The sequence below is a fragment of the Caretta caretta genome, chromosome 8 (genome assembly GCF_965140235.1).
Source record: "Caretta caretta isolate rCarCar2 chromosome 8, rCarCar1.hap1, whole genome shotgun sequence".
Classification (NCBI taxonomy): domain Eukaryota; kingdom Metazoa; phylum Chordata; order Testudines; family Cheloniidae; genus Caretta; species Caretta caretta.
In genome coordinates this window covers 50518461-50539690 of record NC_134213.1, presented here as the reverse complement: position 1 = coordinate 50539690, position 21230 = coordinate 50518461, and the positions used below count along the sequence as shown (strand labels likewise).

General features: G+C 48.4%; 1 protein-coding gene and 1 long non-coding RNA gene across 4 annotated transcripts in view; one reads left to right on the top strand and one right to left on the bottom strand.

Annotated features, from left to right (window-relative positions):
- Window positions 1-11154, bottom strand: part of LOC142073094 (uncharacterized) — a 41124-nt gene extending 29970 nt beyond the window's left edge. The window contains exon 1 of the long non-coding RNA XR_012669782.1: window positions 10721-11154. This is a non-coding gene — a long non-coding RNA (uncharacterized LOC142073094). The remainder of the gene's footprint in view (window positions 1-10720) is intronic.
- Window positions 11155-11480: 326 nt separating this feature from the next.
- Window positions 11481-21230, top strand: part of TNR (tenascin R) — a 294303-nt gene continuing 284553 nt past the window's right edge. Inside the window, exon 1 of one of the 3 annotated variants that reach the window (XM_048860526.2) lies at window positions 11481-11737. The gene's annotated coding sequence lies outside the window, so the exon portion shown is untranslated. The remainder of the gene's footprint in view (window positions 11738-21230) is intronic. The other 2 variants (XM_048860528.2, XM_048860529.2) reach the window with 2 other exon arrangements.

The window sequence follows — 21230 nt, the reverse complement described above, 5'->3', positions numbered from 1 at the left end:
CTACTGGACAGTTAATATTTTCCAGTATCAGTGGGGAGTGGATGATGGTAAGAACCCTGTATCTAAAATATGCAGTCATACTCTACAAGTCAGAGTGACTAGTAATAGCAAACATTCACTGCATTAGATTGCATGTATATTCTGACTGGGCCTCAACACTGTGCAAAATTTGGATCCCTAGGCAGGCGCCTTCTACAGCCATACAAAGTAAGGACTCCCAGATCCTACAGTTCTCCCTGTCCCCAGCTAGAGCACTGCTAAAAGACGCCTAGCACATGCAATCTAACTGTCCTTGCAGCTGAGTTAAAACCTGTGTCAGTCTGAGGCTTTAGATCAATGACTAAAACATGGATCGATCCCGCTGGTATTGCAGCTTTAACCCACTTTGTAGCCAGCCCCCCGCCTCAATTATAGTTGAGTGCGGGTGGAGCTGAACAGTGCAAATAGGGTGAAATTGTGGTCATAGTGGTCTTGGCCAGGTCGGGAATGATTTAACGTGACTGGATGCCATCCATAATGGCCAGCCAGTCAAAACCTAGTTGGTCACAATCCTACTTTTAAGCCTGGTTTTCAAGTGGTGGCTCGCTGGTATCAATGAGCCCTGGATCTGAACATAATACAAACCTGGGCAAGATCCATTGTAAAACTGGGATGGAATCAGTATGTTACATCTAATACAATATTTCAAGACCTGACCCTTGGTTCAGGGTGTGTGGGGACAAGCCTGAGGCGTGGTAATGCTGCGTTCCAATTGGCATTCCCATAACAGTCTCAGTATTGAAGGTTATAGTGGTGCTGGAAGCCTTTGCGTTCCTGCTCTGTTTCTGGGCTGTCTTGAAAGGTCAAAACAACATTACGCTAATTATCCCAACCCCTGCCGACCTGCTATTGTCTCAGCTTCTGGCGTTTTAGGGAGAAATTATGAAAACTCACTTATTGAAAAAGCCTTTTAAGAAATTACTCCCACCTCATTTAGAATTTCCTGCTCTAATAACTTCTGTTTTTGTCCTTCACTTTGGGTCACTTGTCCTTGTGGGTTTTTTTCCCAAAGCCAGCTTTTCAGGTCTGGCCACTGGCCACCTCAAGTTCAGCCATGCAGAGGCATCGGGGAGAGAGAAAGGAAGGCTGCTCTCCTATGGATAAAAGGGTGGGGCATTGAGCTCAGTTAAGGGCTACTGGTGGCCTTCCACTTCAGAGGATGCCCTACCTCTGACTTGTGCTTGCAGAATTCACTGAGCTGGGGCAGGGTCTCTGTCTCTGTTCAGTGATCCCCTCTTGTATGGAAAGGTCCGTATAATGATGCTACTTTTTGGCTCACGAACTTGGGACCTCTCCAGGCCTGTAAATCCATTTTTGTCTCATGGCCCATTCCCACCAGATCCCTTGCCTAGTTCTTCAGATGCTTTGAGTTTCGCCTCTGGTTATGAGGTAATGACGCTTATGTCCGCAGCACCATCTAGCAGGGAAGGTTCTGTCTCAGCCTCTCTGAAGTGGGCATTTATTTCCCAGTTCCACTGGCTGGCTTCCTTGATTGCCTAATCCCTGATTTTCCCTCCCTCCCTGCACTCCCCTCCCCTCTCAGCACACCTGGCAGTGCTTACTGCTTATTCAGCTGTCACAGGATAACAGATAATTTGGCCGTTGATTGTAGGGTATTAGATAGATTTAAAGATTTGGGTTTATTGCTTTCACAATTATAGTCAAACCCTCTTAATATCACTCCTGGTTTATAACATGCTCCCTCTTATTATCCACAAATCTCCAACCCCCTGAGCATGTACCATTCCATAGGAGGCAACTCTGGCGATTGTTGACTCTTCTTGCCATTCCAGCGTGTCTGCAGCCCCCCGTGTGTGACACTGAAAGGGCCTGACAGCATTACGCCAATGTACTTGGTGGATTCTAATAAGCTCTGTCTTTCTGCCATCTCCTGTTCATATATCAAACCTTTCTCGAGTAAAACTTCCCCTCCTTGTGTCTCCATGGCTGCTATGTTCTAATCACGGACAGGGAGTGCATGGAGTCATAGAATATCAGGGCTGGAAGGGACTTCAGGAGGTCATCTAGTCCAACCCCCTGCTCAAAGCAGGACCAATCCCCAATTTTTGCCCCAGATCCCTAAATGGCCCCCTCAAGGATTGAACTCTCAACCCTGCGTTTAGCAGGCCAATGCTCAAACCACTGAGCTATCCCTCCCTTGACTCAGCCTTTCACCATGGAGGCCTGAGAGAAATCAGTTCATGGTCTCAGCCCAGTTCCTAGGGGACACGTTTCCACATCAGCCACCACCACTGGCACCCCTTCGTGGCTGTTAATGGCTGACTTGTCACAAGGTGAGATGGGCCCTTTAAGGGAGTTGAACTCAGCCTCTGCTGTGCCTGCCTGGCTCCCAGGTTGTGGACCTGAGAGGCCAGAGAATGGGTGACTGAGCATGTGAGCAAGAGCTAGGCCTGCTGGAGGTTATAAGAGGCAGCCTGAGCTTGGCTCAGCCGGGAGGTGCAGGAGTTCTGGAGAAAGCATGCAGCTGGGGGATGGGCTAAGTACAAGGCCAGAAGGGATGCCTGGAGTTGGGGCTGCAGAAAACCCTCGCAAGTCAGAGAAGGGTCTGCAGTGAGTGGCCCTGCAGGTAATCAGGGCAGTGCTGAGTTGGAGGGTGGGCAGTCCACGGTACAGGGTCCCATCGTAAGGGGATGGCATGGACCCCCCTCCCTCCCCTGCAGTGCCACCTGGTGCAGATCACCTCAGTCAGCGCAGGGTAAAGCTATTGTCTGGACAGGACTAAGAATGATTTCCCCCCCCCCCCCCAATTGAGGGGGCAACAGAAGGATTGAGCCCCAGGGAAAGGTGACATGAGTCCTAGTACATAGAAGTTGTGAGCACATCCTGGTATCAACACAGGGCAAAAGCCAGGAAGGACAAAAGCTGCTTAGCTCAGGGAGGGCAGAAACCCTTTACTAGACAGGGGGAGGGACTGGACTTGATTCCTAGAAGAGAAGGGCTGTAATAAGAAGGCTGGCCTGAGGGCTGAACCTCAACTCTCCCATCTGCTGGGAGGGAGACAGGAGGCCACCAATGAGAAGAAGGGAAACTGAAGCCCAGACATGTGACAGGATGATGTAATGGGTTCTTACCGCTTCCCACAGGCCAAGGGCTGGGTGGTTCGTGTGGAGCACATTCTCCTCCCACTTGTGGGCCTTGTCCCCACTAGCAAATGGGATCATGGTAGAACATGCCCTGGAGAAGTTGTGTTCCCTATCATAATGTCAAATATGGCTTTGCAGTCCATGTGGCTAGGGACTTGTGTCCGGTGGTGAGCAAACCCTGCTGGAACCATGAGCCAGAGCAAGCTCCATTGTTGGGGTGATATAGGAGCGTTTACATTCTTGCTGCCTGTTCTGACACTAACTGGAGGACTTACTGTCAGCTCAGCACTAAACTAACTAGGAAAGGAAATGAAAAGCCCTCTGGAAGGAGGTGACTTACCTGATCTGTGTCCTTTAAGAGTGTCCCCCAGCCACCAGTTCTTGCTGCCCTTAATGCTTAGGGTAAAACTTGAGCACTGGGTCTAGTGAAATTGTGTTGCTTTTACCTTTTCATGAAACCATCCAAAGAGGCCCTGTTTTCTTTTCACATGTGTGAAATTTCTGCTTTGCACTCTTGCCCCAGGAAACACTCTAAGAAGCATGAAGCTGCCACTCAGACTGTTATGCTTCTTTCTCTGAGGATTTGACCATTTAGCCCCCCCCCACCCTCCCGACACTATTCCCAACCTGCTCCTTCTATATTGGAGCTTTCTAGACTACAAGACTTAGGGCCCCTCTCCAAAAGGGGATCCTTACACTTTTTGGCATAAGGGGCATGTGACCCTAAGCACCCCTGTATTCACACCCTGCCTGCTGTTGTAATAAGCTTTGTACAAAATATGTCTTGGGGTATCATTTTAAAAACTCATAACTCACTGATTACTTACATCATGCAAGAATAGTAATATATAGTGTGTATTAAGAGAGATAGCTATATGCTAGAATTATTACTAATGTGTGTTTACCGACTCCCCTTGATATGCCTGGCTTAAACAGGTCTATCCTAGACAAAGGAACTTGTTTGCTTCTCTGACCAGCCTGGTCATCCAGCAGAAACCATGAAAGTTCATTTTTCACATATTGGGTCAACAAAGCTCTCACACTAATAAGTGGGGGAGGAGACAGCCTGGTATCTGTGCCCCAGCAGGAGAGAGAAGGTTGGTCTGGGTTTTACTTTTCAAATAATACATTGCAAGTCTTTACTGATCAATAAAGATGGAGGTGGGGGGCCCTGAACCTTAAGTGATAAACAACAATCAACTGATTTATAATACAGTAATATTTTATATGAAGCATATTGAGTGAAGTTGTCTCTTTTGAAAGCTTCTGACACTTGTGGTATCACTGAAATGGACATATTAACGCTATAGGAGAAAACATGGATACTCAATGGTTTTATGCTTCTAAGTGTGTGGACAGGGAGAAACGGATGCCTTCTCTCCTGTCTGGGAGGGAACCTATCTACGGGTTTCCTATGTAAATTAAGTATGGTGGAATCAAAACAAGGGAAGCGCCATTTACATATGGGGTGGGGGATGGGAAGCCCACAAGCAGGGGGAAAACAGCATGCGGTCATTGAACTTCAGAAGACATAAGGAAGGACAGAAGCCACCTTTGGCATCCATCACTAGACAGACACAAGGGGAACAGAGTTTTGGCAAGCTGAGAAAGATGGGTCTTTCAACCAAGGTGGGGCTGAAGGTTCTGACCTATATTCAGGTTCTAGAACCAATCTTAAACCTGTACCTTGCTAGATTGTTTGTTTGACTCTTGTGTGTTCACTTTTATTTGCTTGTAACCCTTTCTAACTTTATTCCTTTCATTTGGCATTGCTTAACCTAAGTGTTGTTAAAGTCTTGTTGGTCGCAGAATATTTGACATAGGCTGGTGAGGTAATACCTTTTATTGGGCCAACTTGTCTCTCTATAGTTCATTAGTGTTGTTTTTTTTTTTGCTTTACTAGAAACTAACTTGGTGCTGTGTTTAAATGGAAGGGTGTATTTTGCCCAGTTAACTTAAGCTGCAATATGCTTTTGTGCCTTTAGAAGAACAAAGGAACCTTATTTCTCTGAACTGTCCACAACAGGGCTGGATGTTGCACGGCACATGGCTTTGGGAAAATTGGGACTGTGGGGGTGTTGGTTGCAACCAGCAAGGGAACCCCAAGGCTGGCGGAAGCCAGTGTGGGGCGGTAGACAGGCTGTTAGCCCTGGTCCCACAGCTCAGACCCTATCAAGCACGCAGACACTTCACTATGTGAATTGCATGCTTGTAGGCAGGTTGTGAGCATCCTAGGCTTGGAACTACAGCAGCAAAGCATTGTAAGGCACCCAAGGATGTAGGGCAAGAGGTGACCAACCCCTCACTGGCTGGGATTGCACCCTGAAGGCCATAAGAGGTAGTAAGTGCCCAACTCCAGTAAATTGCTTAGACCTGGGGGTTGACACTTCCTTCTGGGACAAATTGCTTGTAGTTGTTTTGCTACAGCTTGGAACTACAGCATTGCAATGCAAAGGTGGTCATGCTGGCCCCCACTAAGCCACTACCAGATATCCCCACTATTCCCCAGCTCAGACCTTATGTGGTGACTTAGAATCATAGAGATGTAAGGTTGGCAGGGACCTCAAGAAGTCATCTAGTCAAGCCCTGTGTGCTGGCAGGACCAAGTAAACCTAGGCCATCCTTGATAAAATTTGTCTAACCTGTTCTTACACCTCCAGTGATGGGGATCCCACAACTTGCCTTGGAAGCCAAATCTAGAGTTAACTATCTTTATAGTTAAACCTTTTCCTAATGTCTAACCTACATCTCCCTTGCTGAGAAGAAAGCTCATTGCTTCTTGTCCTACCTTCAGTTGGTCAGTCAATTGATCAGTCCTCTTTATAACAGCCTTTGACATATTTGACGACTTATCAGGTCCCACCTCAGTTGTCTTTTCTCAAGATTAAACATGCCCAGTTTTTACTATATTTCCTCACAGGTTGGTTTTTCTAAACCCCTTATCATTTTTTGTTGCTCTCTTCTGGCCTCTCTCCAATTTGTCCACATCTTTCCTAAAGTGTGGCACCTAGAACTGGGCACAGTACTCTCAGTGAGTCTTCACCACTGCCAAGTAGACAGGACAACTATCTTCGTGTGTCGCCTCTGTTATACACCCTGGAATTATACTAACCTTTTTTTCCCCCCACAATTGCATCACAGGCCATTGAATCAGCCACTAGAACAATGGGCTTTGAGTATCTACCTACCTGCTTCGTCAAACATGGACCTATGGCCTGGAGAGGGTTCAGCAGCATAAGTGGTGTGGAGCCAAAAGATGCAGGGTCCCATCTAGTGATACCTCATAGTAGTAATAATACTTAGAACTGCACCGACACAAACTAATTGAACACCTCATCCCTGTGAGTGCAGTACTAGCCCCATATTGTGATGGTAAAACTGAGGCACTGAAAGGTCCATGCACCCTGGTCAACAGTGATTCCCTGTTAGGGCTGGGATTGGTACTTGGAATATGGTTCCTAGCCCTGTATTCAGTCCCCAGAACCACACAGCTTCTCTAGTAGCACATGCTTCAAAAATAGAAAAGGCAATTTCCTGTACAGTTTTCAGTATGAGAACTCTAGATGTGTGAATTCTTCATGCCAGCAGGGGGGCTGTTGTTACTGTGTATATAAAAAGTGTAATAGATTGCTGGGGTAGGGAGCATGTAACTCACATTGGTGATGCCAATGTGGTGTTCGGGGCTAAGGTTACGTTTAGCTAATAGCCATTAAAAGCTGCTTTGACAGGCAGACCATCTTCCTAATCCTAGTCCATCTGAGGCAGGCATAGCTGTCCAGTCCAGGAGACACATGGAGGTAACGGCAGTCTGGATTTCTACAGTAGTGCAAGCATATCTGGGACCAGCCTGCCAGGTCATGGGAGAAGCAGGGCTGTGAGTTTTGTGTTCCTCCAGCCCCCCTACCAGATGTGGGGAGCAGACTGAGCTTCAGGCTAACAAGGCAAGGCAGAGCCTCAAAGTGCAGAGTCCCACAAGTCCTTGTTTTAAGACTAGCCCAGTGTGGAAGCCAGTTGACAAGCGTGACCTGGATTTCTGTGCTCCTGCGGGATAGACTCAGTATGTCCTTGACAGTAATTGAAATAGATGAAATCAGAATGGATCCACGTATCCTTCTTTACCTTGGTGAATGGAGACATATGTTTAATTTTCTGCTAATTCAGTCTGGAAGCTCCGGCTCATTCTCTAGTGCACAAATAATGATCACCCCTGGCAAGAGGCCTCCCTGCTTGATATGCGCCAGTTTGTACAGTAGCTTTCTGCTGGAGCTTCCATCTGTGACATTTGAATGGAAAACCACTAGAGCCTGGGTTAGAATCCTCCATGGACATGGGTCTGTGACTAACTGGTTTTTGTGCGTGCTCAGGGCGCTTACTCCTAAAACAAGGCTGTTCTGCTCGAAAAGTCCTCTGTATCCACTGAATACGAGGATCTGTTCCTTTAATTCACTAGATGGGAGCCTGTGTGTGAGGGACAAGATGTGCCAAGTCTGACTGTATGTGCTTGGCCGCTGACCACAGTCATGTATTTATGCAGCCACTGCTGTCTACAGAATGGCACCCATCCATTGGATTGAACACTTGTGACCCTCAGCTGTTTGGCTGGGAGCTTCAGAGCTGGCTGTGTCTCTGTCTGTGAGGGAGAGTGTGTGCTAAGCTGGCTTTATGTACCGTGCCTTGTACCAAGGCCCTCCGTGATGGAACATGTCTGAGTGAGCTCATGTGAGAACATCTCTCTGCTCAGCTAGGGGAGCTGCTCATTCCACTGGCTCCTGTTTAACCTCTTATTGTCTAGTCTGGGACTGGAGGAACATGGTGTCCAGATTGCCATCTTCACAGATCTCTAGAGAGGGGGCAGCAGAGGCCTCACCTCCCTGCTTTGCACTTGTCACAACTGTGTGTGTCCAAGGCAGTTGCCAACCAAGTGACTTTTCTGAGTAAGGAAGTGCTTGCCAAAGCACTGACTGTTAAGTCACAGGTTACTGGGAGCTTATAATTAGTACTCTAAGCCTCATGGTTGAGCTAAAAGAATTAGCAGCTTTGTTCAATACACTTAGCTCTGCTGATGGTCTGTGGGAAGTGACTAAGGGTACATCTACACTGCAGCTGCAAGGGCACTTCCTGGCATGAATAGACATTGTGCCAGCCCTGATCGAGCTAGTGCATGAAAAGAAGCAGTGTGGCCATAGGTAGCTAGCCCATGCTTGCCCAGTACAAGCCCAACTGACCCTTCTGGGGATGTATGCAGGGGGCTAGCCTGAGCCTCTGCTGCTGTCTCAGTGGCAAAACTGCTATCTTGAGCAGAGCTAGTATGTGTCTGTCAAGCTGTGCTGGGAATCCCCCTCCCAGCTGCCTACCCTAAGGCTGTCCTGCCCCAGTATACACTCTGCCCCAGGTAAAACATAGGGTGTGTTCCACAGGAGCTGTCTGTGGTGGACACTGCATAGTCCTCATTGGGAACACACAGTATTTTCCAAGCCTTTAAAAACCTAACCAAGCTCTTTTAAAAACAGCATTAGGTGCTACGAAAATAGTACTGCCAAGGTCCTAGCAGTGCTAGGCACAAGGTAAGACTGTCTCTGCCCCAAAGATCTTACACTGTAAATGTGTGAGGGAGGAAAATGTATAATCCCCATCTTTCAAGTGAGGAACCACAACAGTTACTCAGTCACTAGAATGCTGATCTTTGGAGGCCCAAGATCAATGCTTCCTCTCTGTAACTAGTCTAGTCTGGTGAGTTTAGCCTGATTAACCCCATTTTACAGATCAGTTCACTGAGACTAAGGGACTTATTCAACATCTTGGACATTGGAAGAGCTGGCAACAGAACCCAGGTGTCCTGAGGCCCAGTCCCTGCTCTAAGTGCCAGACTGCATTCTGTCCAGGGGAATTAAAAGTTGGTGTTTTCTGGGGTTAGGGGTGGAAACTGGTTTCCACTGATTCTTCTGCCCAGTTGGGCAGATGTGGAAGAAACTGGCTGCTGTGACTGGAAACCTCCCAGCAAACTGAACGAGGAGTTGTGATCACAGAGACTCTTGTGTCCTGCTTGTTTTGTGCTAGTGAAGAAGTGACTTGCTTCTTAACTCACTTGCTGGGGTGTTTGCCTAGCGAGAACTGAACTACCTCATTCAGCTGATTTGATTCTGCCTTAAACATGATTTTCCTAATTGCCGCAGCCACTAGCTGCTGTTCTGTTGCTGTTTGTTTACAGGGCCGCATGCATAAAACCCTCAGGGTCGTGTACAGGGGGAGCGTTGCAGGGAATTTCCTGTTGCAATGAGGTGTGAAGATGCACAGCAGGCAGCTAACAGCTGAGCATTGCTGGCAACTGGCCCGTAGTAAAAGCCTCCTTCCAAACCAACTGAGATGCTCCACCTTGCTGTTGGGCAGCCTTTCCTTTCCTCTGGCAAAGCAGGCCATTAGTGGTTACAGTACTGGTAAGGGGCCTCAGCTGAGAGCTGGGTCCTATTGGGCTGGGTGTTGTGCATATGCATAGTCCCTGCCCCGAAGAACACTCACAAAACAAAGGATGAGAGAGGAAAGAAAAGTCCGGTGTCCTGCCCTCGGTCATAGTGCTGGGTGGGGAACAGTTTTCACATCCTGAGAATTTTTGAGACTTCAAAACTTTTCCCCATTTGACTGAAAGTCCAAATTCTCATGTCCACTGGGACGAGATGTGCTTTATCATGCTGAGAATTTCAGTTTTCCTGTAATACAAGCTATTGATTCTATAGTGTATTATTAGCTTGGGTGGGGGGAGAAAGATGGAAATCAAATAATTTAAACAGAAAATTTTAGGGCCTGATCCATTGAAATCAAATTGACACCAGTAGGCTTTGAATTAGGCCCCCGGGGAGCAATATCTTGGGGATTTCTGTATTTAAAGCTAATCATTTAAATTACCTGAACCCATGGAGTCTCCCAGCTTTTCAATGGCACAAGTCGTGATCCGGCACAGATCAATGTTAATGGTGTTTCCATTGGCTTCAGTGGGTGCGAGTGCATGACTCTGTAGAACAGCTAGGTGAATCCTGAATTATTTGGGTCATTGGCAATTCTGAAAATTATATATGATTTGACCCCAAACATTTTTTTAAATTTGAGCATTGTTTAACTTCAGCATTTTGAAAAATAAAATGGAAGGAAACGTCAAACTGAAAAGTCGTCATTTTTGAATGGAAAAATCAAGATGTTAATTTTGAAAATGTCAATGAAACATTTCAACTCTTGTCTTGGTTTAAATGTTTTTTTTTTCAAAATTGGCACAAATTCACAATGTTTGTTGCTGAATCTGGGGGGCATTTCTTGTTAAAAGATTTGGATAGAAAAATTTCCCGAGCTCTACTCCATTGTGATTTATGAGAGCAGTTGCTAAATGTAAAAGGAACTTGAAATGGCAGATGGGAAGGAAAATAAGATACGACTTTTGGCCCAGGTCACCTAGAAGATCAGTGTGCGGGGAGGGGGTTCACTTGCTCTCATGTTGCCTTCAGGCACCTTGGGTTGCTAGTCGCCTACTAGCTTTGTGCATTGCTGGGGCTTCTCTACTGGCTGGCCCACACAGAGGGGAAGGAACCTACCTGTATCCAGCTGGACTTCACGGGCAGTGTCTGAGCAGCTCACGATCATGGATTCTAGCCTCTTAAGGCCCCTGGGAAGTAGGAGGCGGTGTCCCCATTTTACAGCTGGGAACTCGCGAGGCAGCTTAAGCAGTTTACCCCAATGTCTCATAGGAAACCTGTGGAAGAGCCAGAAATCCAATCCAGGTCCCAGGCTGGTGATGTAGCAGGAGTGGAGGGTCTGATGCTTAACTGTAGCTACGAGACAGATCTTGTTCGCTTCAATCGGGAGCGGGCCTTTCGCGGCCGAGGGGGGCTGGTCCCAGCTCCCAGGGGCGTGTGCCCTGTGTAGTGATGGTGGCCGTCTGCCGGACACAGACTCGTTCCCAGCCGCCTTAGAGACCCCATCACATGGCTGCAGGGAGTCCTGAGCGGGCTCTTCCCCGGCGAGCCAGGGAGGGCACGGGATTTACCCCCCCCCCCCAAGCCCCCTTATTCCGGGAGTGCCCGGGGAGCTGTTCCCCAAGCCCTTGTCCAAACCCAGGCGCTTCTCTTCCCCTCCCCGCGCTGGGGGGACCCACGGATGGCTCCCAAACGGGGGTGTCGGGGGGCATCCCCCAGCGCCAGTCCCTGCCCCAGGCTCCCCTCCTGGCGCTGGCTCGGCCGGGGCCGGTGCAGGCTCCCCCCGTGCCCGCTAGGGGGCTGCGTGCGGGGCCAGGCCGGGAGAGGCGGCGGGGGGCGGGCAGGGAGTGGGGCGGGGGGGGGGGGGGAAGCCATGCTGCTGAAATTTAAGCCAGAGCCAGCCACAGCCGAGCCATCGCGGGCGCCCTCCGCCGCAGCCTGCGCCGGGGCTCTGCGCTGCGCGCCGGCAGGCTGAGCAGGGGCAGCCGGCTGGAGCTGGGAGCCGCCGATCCCCAGGGCACCTGCCGCCGCCGGAGCCGGCCGCCCGACTTGCTGTCCCCGCTCGCCCCCCGGGAGGAGAGGGGCGCGGGGGAGCCGGGACCGCGGAGCACCGGAGCCTGGCTGCAGCTGCTGCCGGTAAGTCCGGGGCGGCCCCCGCTGGTTTTCAGCACCACGGAGAGCGCTGCCGGGAGCCGGCCTCGCTGCGAGCCCCGTGCGCTGGGTGCAGCCCCGCCCGAGGGCGAGCCGGGGAGCTCCTGGCACAGCGCGGTTGGGGCGGGGGGGTCGAGCCCCGGGTTCCCCCTGGCGGACCAGCCACGCAACCTGGCCGAAAGGGGATGCCACAAGTGGAGTGTCCCTGCCCGGGGCGGCGCAGGGCGGAGGCTGCTGGGGGTGCTCGCTGAGGATCGGGCCCTCAGCGGCTCGGTGATGGCTAGCGAGGGGCCGATTTGGCAAGTGGTGGGGCCTGAGGGGGGAGTTGCAAGGCTGGGTGCGCTTCTCTGCAAGGAGTCTCCACCGCGCTCGCCCTGGGGAAATGCTCCCTCCTGCATGCCAAGACGGCCGGGCCAGGCCTTCATTGGACACCGTCCGGGACAAGCTCGGTTCCTCTGTGCGCTGTAGTTCAGTCCCTAGCCACGGCGAGCCCCCAATGGCAAGGCTCTTACCTGACCGCGTTCCCTCCTGCGCCGCCTGCTTTCCCACCTCCAGAGCCCCGCCTGGGAAGGGCCGGTGGGGGTGCCGTGCTCCCCTCTGAGTCTGGGGACCCAGCCCCCCAGTATGGTGTGGGGCACTGGGCTCAGGGAAGTGCCATGTGGAGGTCCCCACGGATTGGGGTCACTGAACATCCCATGCTTCTGAGAACCCCGATGTTCCAACTTGGAGAGCTAAAGTTTGTTTCCTTAAATTCCCCTGCATTTCCCCCTAGATAGGGTGCTCTTTGCTTTTTGCCCTAACTGTAGGGTGATATTCCTTACACAGCTGCCACCTTCCACCGAAGAACTGGCAGGCGGATGGGGGTAGGCAAAGGGTTTGGGTTTTTTTGTTTTTGTTTATTTGGTATGTTGTTTGGGCCAGATCATACGCTGATGTAAATCAGCAGTTTTCCAGCAAAGTCAATGGAGCTAAATTGATTCACATCAGCTGAGGATCTGGCCTGATATTTTGTAAAGCACTTGGGGATCCAGTAAGACCTCACTGATTTTAGAGGGGAAGCCAGAACCTGGGTGCAGAAAGTAGAATGAGGGATGGGGTGGATGGGACTCAAGGAGGAAAGACATGGATGCAACTGACAAACCTGGACAAGAACACTGAGTGAGCCCTTTGGTGAATTTGTCCCTCTTTTCTTCTCATCTGAACTCTGGCCATTCCAGGGGACGCCTGCCTGGCTTGACTACCCCTAGAGCTGTCCCTGGAAGTGAGTCTGAAGTGCCTGAAATTGACACTCAGGAAGTTTAGCTGATTTGGTTTTCCTTGCTGTGTAACACAGCTCTCATTTTGCAGGCTTCTTGTAGGTTTCCCGTGAAGAGGGGATGGGGAGGGTTGGCTGAAGTGGAGATTTGGGCGTTTCCCACACACAAATGAATTAAATGCACTCCATTCACAATTACCGGTTACAACTTTTAACAGGGGGAGGAATGGGGCCCAGTGTAAGATGCTTACTGGAGAATCCGAGAGCTTGGTCCCAGGTGCTGGGTACTGCAGAGGACAGGGTTTCAGTCTGGTTTTATTTTTCTGTTCTCCCCTGTGAAAAGTACATCCCTGCTTAAAGATCTCATGCAAACAGCCTGCAGTAGGGCTGGGGAGAATTAGGCCCAGTGTGGCAGAGGACTAGGAAGGAGTATTTCTTCCCCTCTGGCGGCTGCACCTTCTTCTTGCACCGCTTTAGACAGAGATCTCCTGTATATTTAATAGCTGTCTCCCAACCCTATTCAGGGACCATGTGCTGCGGGGGGAGAACTAAGGCCATTTGTTTTCAGTTTTTAACGATTCTTTATTTTAACTGAAAAATCCCTGGGTTTTACAAAAGCTATTGTTTGGTTTTGACTTGTTTTCTGTCCCAAATTTGAACCCCCTCAAGTACAGGAATGTATTGATTATTAAGAAAATCCAGTACATTACCGTAGGTAGATCTGTTGTGTTAATGTTAGTCTAAGTGTAAATATGTGGCTTTTAAACTAAGGCAACGCAGTGGAAGATACATATGTGTATTTGTAAGTGTACATACAGCTAATATACAGCTCATTAAAGAAACCACAGCATTAAACTGCTTTTACATTTCTCTAAATGCTGCTTTTTTGTACTCCTGTCCCCCAGTATTGACCCAATAGTTACCCAGAAAACTGTAAAGTGTTTTTTTTTTTTTTTTGGTACTGATTTCCACCCCCTTTTATAACTTTAAATAATCACTGATAAATTCATGGGAAATATAAAACAAAATAAATTCCAAATGAAAGGAATAACGAACTCTGAAGCTCTTTCTGTTTGTGGGCCAGCTTTCAGGGCTTGACAGCGCCTTGCTCTCTGAGAACAAGGCAGTTCCCTGTCTCTGCATTTGCCAGCTAGCTTACCAGGGCCTGTATTACTAAAGGAATGTCTGTTTTACCCTTGGATTTTTTGGACACCTTTCTGATTGCTCTGTCCTCATGGCTCTTCCAGCACTGGATGGGTAACATGCATGAGTTATATCGCTGGGCAGGGAAGCAGCAGTTTAATGCATGCACGTAAAGACTGGGCAAGGACAAACAGACAGGGAAACATAAACTCTGGCGATGGATAAACACTGCAGCTAGCTCTGCAGCCTTGGCAGAATGTGGCCTCCAGTCTGTTTGTTCATTAGGATATTGGGGATTAAACACACAGTTCTATTGAACCAACATGTCAATTTGCTGCAAGAAATTTGGAGTTCCTGCTCCTAAACTTACCCTACCTTTGGGCTGGGGGCTCAGCGCAGGACTTGAGTTTCTGAAGCAGATGATCAGCAGAACTGGGAATTCAGTGGTGGACGTAGTGGCCTTCTGCGCTCCATTTGTGCCGTCAACTTGTAAAGAGTTATTTGGGAAGATCTTCTGTCTGAATTGCTTTAGGGCTGCTCTCCCTTCATGCTGGAGAGCAGCATTTCCCAGCAGCTTCTACTGTAACCATGTGGAGCATAAAGAGCAGCTGGCTAGGCCAAGAGAGGTCCATGGGTTGGGCATGTGGGCCCATGACTGTGGATGCACTAGCCAAAGCTAATGCTGTAGGAAAGGCTGATGTTGCCCTGTCCAATCCTGCAGTGACCTCCTGGGCCAAGCCGGTTTACTTGGCCTTTGTGATCTTGGTCCCCTGCATAACTGCTGAGAAATAAGAAAGACTTAATCAAAGAAACTGGAAACAAAACGTAGTGAAGAGCTTTTTGGACCCCAGGTCCCCAGCTATAATCTGGTCCAAATCAGCAGCATCTGACACTGCTTGGTGATCTATGGGCAATGAGTTTGGGTGCCTTACTGCCGTTTCTAGTGGTTAGGTCTCTTTATTGCACAAACCACCCTTGCAGCTGGCGCCCTACTTGGCAATTTCACCAGAGGCGCCAAATGCTGGGGGCTGAGTGCCTAGAGGCAGTCCCTCCGGGGCAGAGGGGGAGAAGCTTGCCTGGCTGCTGCCAGTTGTGTGCACAAGGCAGCAGGCTCCAGCACCACTCTCAGGGAGTTGCCTGTTCTTCTTTCAAAGCAAATTCTTTCCTGATGAGGACAGCCTGCTACCTAGTGGGCAGCACCCTGCATTGGCATGTGGGAAAACAGGTTCAACTGCCGGTCCCGTTTCCTGCTTGCAGTGCCTGGGTTTGCCTTATGGGCAGCACCTCAGCTTCTGAGAAAGAAAGGGTGCTTCCTGGTCCAGATAATTAAAGGCAGTGCTTTCTGCTGAGCTCAGGAGTGGCATACTCAGGATTGCAGAGTGTGTCACTCTCATAGGGCCTATGAAGGTGAAAGGTGGGTCCCATCTGCTCTTCCTTTGCTTTGGTTATCTTAGCAATGTAGTGATGGGGTCTGGGCACAAGCCTGGAGGCGTAAGGGAGAAGACGTAGGTTAGAATGGGGCTGGGAAGTGGAATACTCAAAGCTCTGAGATCCAGGGCAAAGAAGAAAACTCAGCCCTATCCTGACCCTGCTAGCTACGGATTCTGCTGGCTCTTTGACATGCAAAGGAGTATGGGCTAGTGGCTAAAGCACCGCAGTGGGAGGAAGGACTTTTGGGCCCTGACTTCCTGTGTGACTTTAGGCTAGGCCTTGTAAAGGCCTGATTCCAAACTCTTTCACCACTTTACAGTGGAGTCCAGAACCTCTGAGAATCAGGCCCTTAATGTCTCTGCTCCAATCTCCCCTTGAATGTGTGGTATCATTGCCCCCTTTCTAATCTACCTGCCTCACACAGGGGGGCTCATTAAGGCTTGTAGAGGGCTTTGCAACCCTTGGATGGAAGGTGCTGTAGAAGTGCAACCATACAATGCTGAGGTTCTTCAGCTAGCAGCACAATGCTGCCTTCCATGTGCAGGTGACTGTGCCAATCCAGACCCCTATGGAAAGGCTCTAGGCTGAGTTTATCCCCGAGGGCAGTATACTTACCACTAAATATCACCCCCTAATCTATGTAGCTATGCCATCTGAAGCCCTAGTCTAGGAGCCTTTTCACTAGTATAGTTTATTTCATGTGGGGAACTGGCATAAGCTATACAAGCACTAGAACTGTTTTGCTGATATAAGCTGTGCCTCGTCTAGGGGGTTTGCTGAAATAAATATACCAGAAAACCCTCCCTAGTGTAGACAAGCCCTTGGATGTTTCAGTGTACTGAAACCTGGACTGAGGTCTCCACCCCCAGATGCAGCTCTAGCTTTTCCAGAAAAGTTAAATTGCCCAATCCACTCTGTACCTGGAGTGACCCAAATAAAGTATTCTTGGGGGAGCGATGGTTTTAGATTTTGTTGTTGTTTTCACTGTAAAACCTCCATGCCCTTTGAAGTCCAACCACTCCACCCTCAATCTGCAGCTGTGGCCATTTGCTTGTTGTGGGTGCAAGGTTTGGAGAGTCGTCACTCAGTCCCAAAGTTCTACCCAACCCCCCCTCAGGCTTGTTCCTTAACCTTCTTCACATCAAAAATAACAGAGCAGGAAGGGGGGGCTGTGGAAAGAGCTACTTACAAGGCAAGAAGAAAGCCCACAGCATTCTGTTTCCAGTAGGACTAATGGTTGTGTCCCCGCATACTGGATCCTCCATTTGGGCCCATTGTAGGGGGAGGCAGATGTTTGTGGATTATTGTTCAAAATGAATTCAGGGATGGTGAGAGGTACCACCATGAACCCTGGAGAACAAAGTCCACCTGAGACCTTGCCCCACCAACAAGTTATACCATAGTACTCCTATAGTTAAAGCAGCGCAGCCTCTGTAGTGTGGATGCTATTATACGGGTCTAAATGTTCTTATACTGGTATAGCTGTTCCTGAATGGGAAGGGGACTAAGCTATACTGGTATAATGCACACTTATACTAGTATAACAGTGTCCACCCTAGGGCTTATGCCAGTCTAACTAGATCACTAAACTATAACACCCCTAAGATGAATGCTAATACCAGTGCAAAATCTATGCATGGACCAGGCCTCATTTCAGTCCCCAGACCACCTACAGGGCAGGCAAGGGGAGTGCACGGGTTCCCTCTACTAACATGTCTCAATCCCCACTCTCCACAGGCCACTCAATCCTTGGCCTATTGTCTTGGAATGCCAATGAGGGTGTGAATTAGAACCAGCTGGCATGCGGGACGCGAGATCCTTGCACACAGGCCACTACAGGGTAAGAACTTCACTCACTGCTGCTCTGGGGCAGGTGACTGAGAAGTGAAGGGGCTCTACGACTGATCACCAGTCCTCTTGTTACTTTTGTGTCTGAATCTTTCTTGACTAGGTAGCAAAATGCAATAAACACAGTGTGAGAGGGATCATTAGCGGTGTAACTGTGTAGGGTATAAAGCAGGGCTTGAAGCATATTATATAAGCAAACATAAAGTAATCATAAATTAGATGGTGAAAGAAGTCAATTAATTGATGAAACTGCCCAAGCAGAAGAGAGAGGAAACCCAGCATGCAGGAGCTGAGGCACTTTGTGACGTGATACAGTATTAATTTGTAATCCCTTTTTTCTTTAATTGTGTCTGTAATGAGAAATTAAATGTCAACTTCATTGGATGCTGCTCCCCCAAAGAGAGAAGACATGTGCCTGGTCACAATGGGATTTTGCCTACAGGTGTAGCTGCATTGGTGGAAACACCTGGAGTGACATGACTTACAGTTTCAGAATAACAGCCGTGTTAGTCTGTATTCGCAAAAAGAAAAGGAGTACTTGTGGCACCTTAGAGACTAACCAATTTATTTGAGCATAAGCTTTCGTGAGCTACAGCTCACTTCATCGGATGCATACTGTGGAAAGTGTAGAAGAACTTTTTATACACACAAAGCATGAAAAAACACCTCCCCCCACCCCACTCTCCTGCTGGTAATAGCTTATCTAAAGTGATCACTCTCCTTACAATGTGTATGATAATCAAGTTGGGCCATTTCCAGCACAAATCCAGGTTTTCTCACCCCCCCCCCCCCCCACACACACACAAACCCACTCTCCTGCTGGTAATAGCTTATCTAAAGTGACCACTCTCCTTACAATGTGTATGATAATCAAGTTGGGCGATTTCCAGCACAAATCCAGGGTTTAACAAGAACGTCGGGGGGGGGGGGGGTAGGAAAAAACATGGGGAAATAGGTTACCTTGCATAATGACTTAGCCACTCCCAGTCTCTATTCAAGCCTAAGTTAATTGTATCCGATTTGCAAATGAATTCCAATTCAACAGTTTCTTGCTGGAGTCTGGATTTGAAGTTGTTTTTTTTTGTAATATCGCAACTTTCATGTCTGTAATTGCGTGACCAGAGAGATTGAAGTGTTCTCCGACTGGTTTATGAATGTTATAATCCTTGACATCTGACCACACCACACGATCCATCGTCTACAGCCAAGCTCTGCGATACAACCGCATTTGCTCCAACCCCTCAGACAGAGACAAACACCTACAAGATCTCTATCAAGCATTCTTACAACTACAATACCCACCTGCGGAAGTGAAGAAACGGATTGATAGAGCCAGAAGAGCTCCCAGAAGTCACCTACTACAGGACAGGCCTAACAAAGAAAATAACAGAACGCCACTAGCTGTCACCTTCAGCCCCCAACTAAAACCCCTCCAACGCATTATTAAGGATCTACAACCTATCCTGAAGGATGACCCAACACTCTCACAAATCTTGGGAGACAGGCCAGTCCTTGCCTACAGACAGCCCCCCAACCTGAAGCAAATACTCACCAGCAACCACACACCACACAACAGAACCACTAACCCAGGAACCTATCCTTGCAACAAAGCCCGTTGTCAACTGTGTCCACATATCTATTCAGGGGACACCATCACAGGGCCTAATAACATCAGCCACACTATCAGAGGCTCGTTCACCTGCACATCCACCAATGTGATATATGCCATCATGTGCCAGCAATGCCCCTCTGCCATGTACATTGGTCAAACCGGACAGTCTCTACATAAAAGAATAAATGGACACAAATCAGATGTGAAGAATTATAACATTCATAAACCAGTCGGAGAACACTTCAATCTCTCTGGTCACGCGATTACAGACATGAAAGTTGCGATATTACAACAAAAAAACTTCAAATCCAGACTCCAGCGAGAAACTGTTGAATTGGAATTCATTTGCAAATTGGATACAATTAACTTAGGCTTGAATAGAGACTGGGAGTGGCTAAGTCATTATGCAAGGTAACCTATTTCCCCTTGTTTTTTCCTCCCCCCCCCCCCCCCCCGACGTTCTTCTTAAACCCTGGATTTGTGCTGGAAATCGCCCAACTTGGTTATCATACACATTGTAAGGAGAGTGGTCACTTTAGATAAGCTATTACCAGCAGGAGAGTGGGGTGAGGGGAGGTATTTTTTCATGCTTTGTGTATATAAAAAGATCTTCTACACTTTCCACAGTATGCATCTGATGAAGTGAGCTGTAGCTCACGAAAGCTTATGCTCAAATAAATTGGTTAGTCTCTAAGGTGCCACAAGTACTCCTTTTCTTTTTATGACTTACAGTGGTGCTGTGTGGTTTAGCCTGTTTGGGGATTGAGCTCTTATCGCTGCGGTAGTGGAAAACCCCAAGTATGACATGCCATTCTCTGACACAGTGTGACTGGCACAGATGCCTATGACCTCAGGTGTGTCTTGCACTGCTGCAGCTATGCCAGTGGCTAAAATCCCGGAGTAGACAAGGCTGGAATCAGGTGGGACCAGCATGACTCTCACACACCACTATCCCATATCCCAACACCCCCACAATGGCTTTAACTGGGCATGTAGGGCCTAACTCTGCTGTGGAGCTAGCTCGAAGTGATCACTACACTTGCTGGCTCTTACGTACTTGAAAGGTGAAGGGATGGTGATCAGCACTCCCCAAGGATAGTAGAGAATCCACCCACCTGATGATAGAATTGGTATCACATCATCCCCAAACTACGCAGCGCTAGCTGCCATGCTGTCGTATGTCAGGCAGAACGCAGTAGAAGCTCGATGTATTTATATGAGCCAAGGGGGTGGATCATTCTTTCCTCTAGTCCCTTATTGGAAGGTTCATGGAGAGAATAAAAGGACAAAGGGAGACACGTTCTCTCTGACACACAATCCATCCATGTCTGATGGATTCTAGCAGAGACAGAAGCAACTCAGTCTCTTCCAGTAACACGATTCCCTCACAATCTACTATTCTAGCTATACTTCATAACTTCCCTTTCTGTAATTTATGTCCTTCTGCATAGTTGCCATTTGTACCTGTTGCTCTATAATTGTTTTCTTCTGATAGTCTCTCACATGATTTCCCTTTTACATAGGAATGCCCTGACTAAAAGCAATCACATAGTGTCCCATACAATCTAATTTGACCTCTAGTTAAAGACTGTCTCTACCCAGCCCCAACAGTGGTCGTTTCAATCAGCTTTTGTTGTAGTTTAAGAATCCTTTGACTATCCTGCTTGAGGGATGACCCCCTCTGTCTCATTTCAAGACAAACTAAGGAGTTCAGGCCATAGGGTTGTCCCTGCAAAGGTGGGAGTTAGTCACATAGACCAGTGCAGACATAGCATTAAAACTACATGAAATAACTCGCTACAGGCCACCAAACCTCCTGCTAAGTCTCTTCACTTGCAGTGTGGCTGTTCAGCATGTGGGAACCTGTGTGAGATTAGCTGGTTACCTCAAGGAGGGACCAAGCTGTACCGGGTTAGAGCTGTCTGCTGTTGTACTGTCTTATCAGTTCATCACCATAGACCTGAGCAGCTGGTGGCCTGTGGGCTTTTCATTCAGTGGAAGGGCATTTGCAATACACGAGATACTAATCTGACTATGAGCAGTTGCCCTGTTGGTGGGAATCCCATTACTGTCAGTATATATAAATAATCCATTAATAGTTCCATTTCTGTACATTAAGATGCAACAGAAGTAGTGTTGCCCAGCAGCAAAGTGGTGGTCTTTGCCACTGCCCAAAAGGCCTCAAGCTC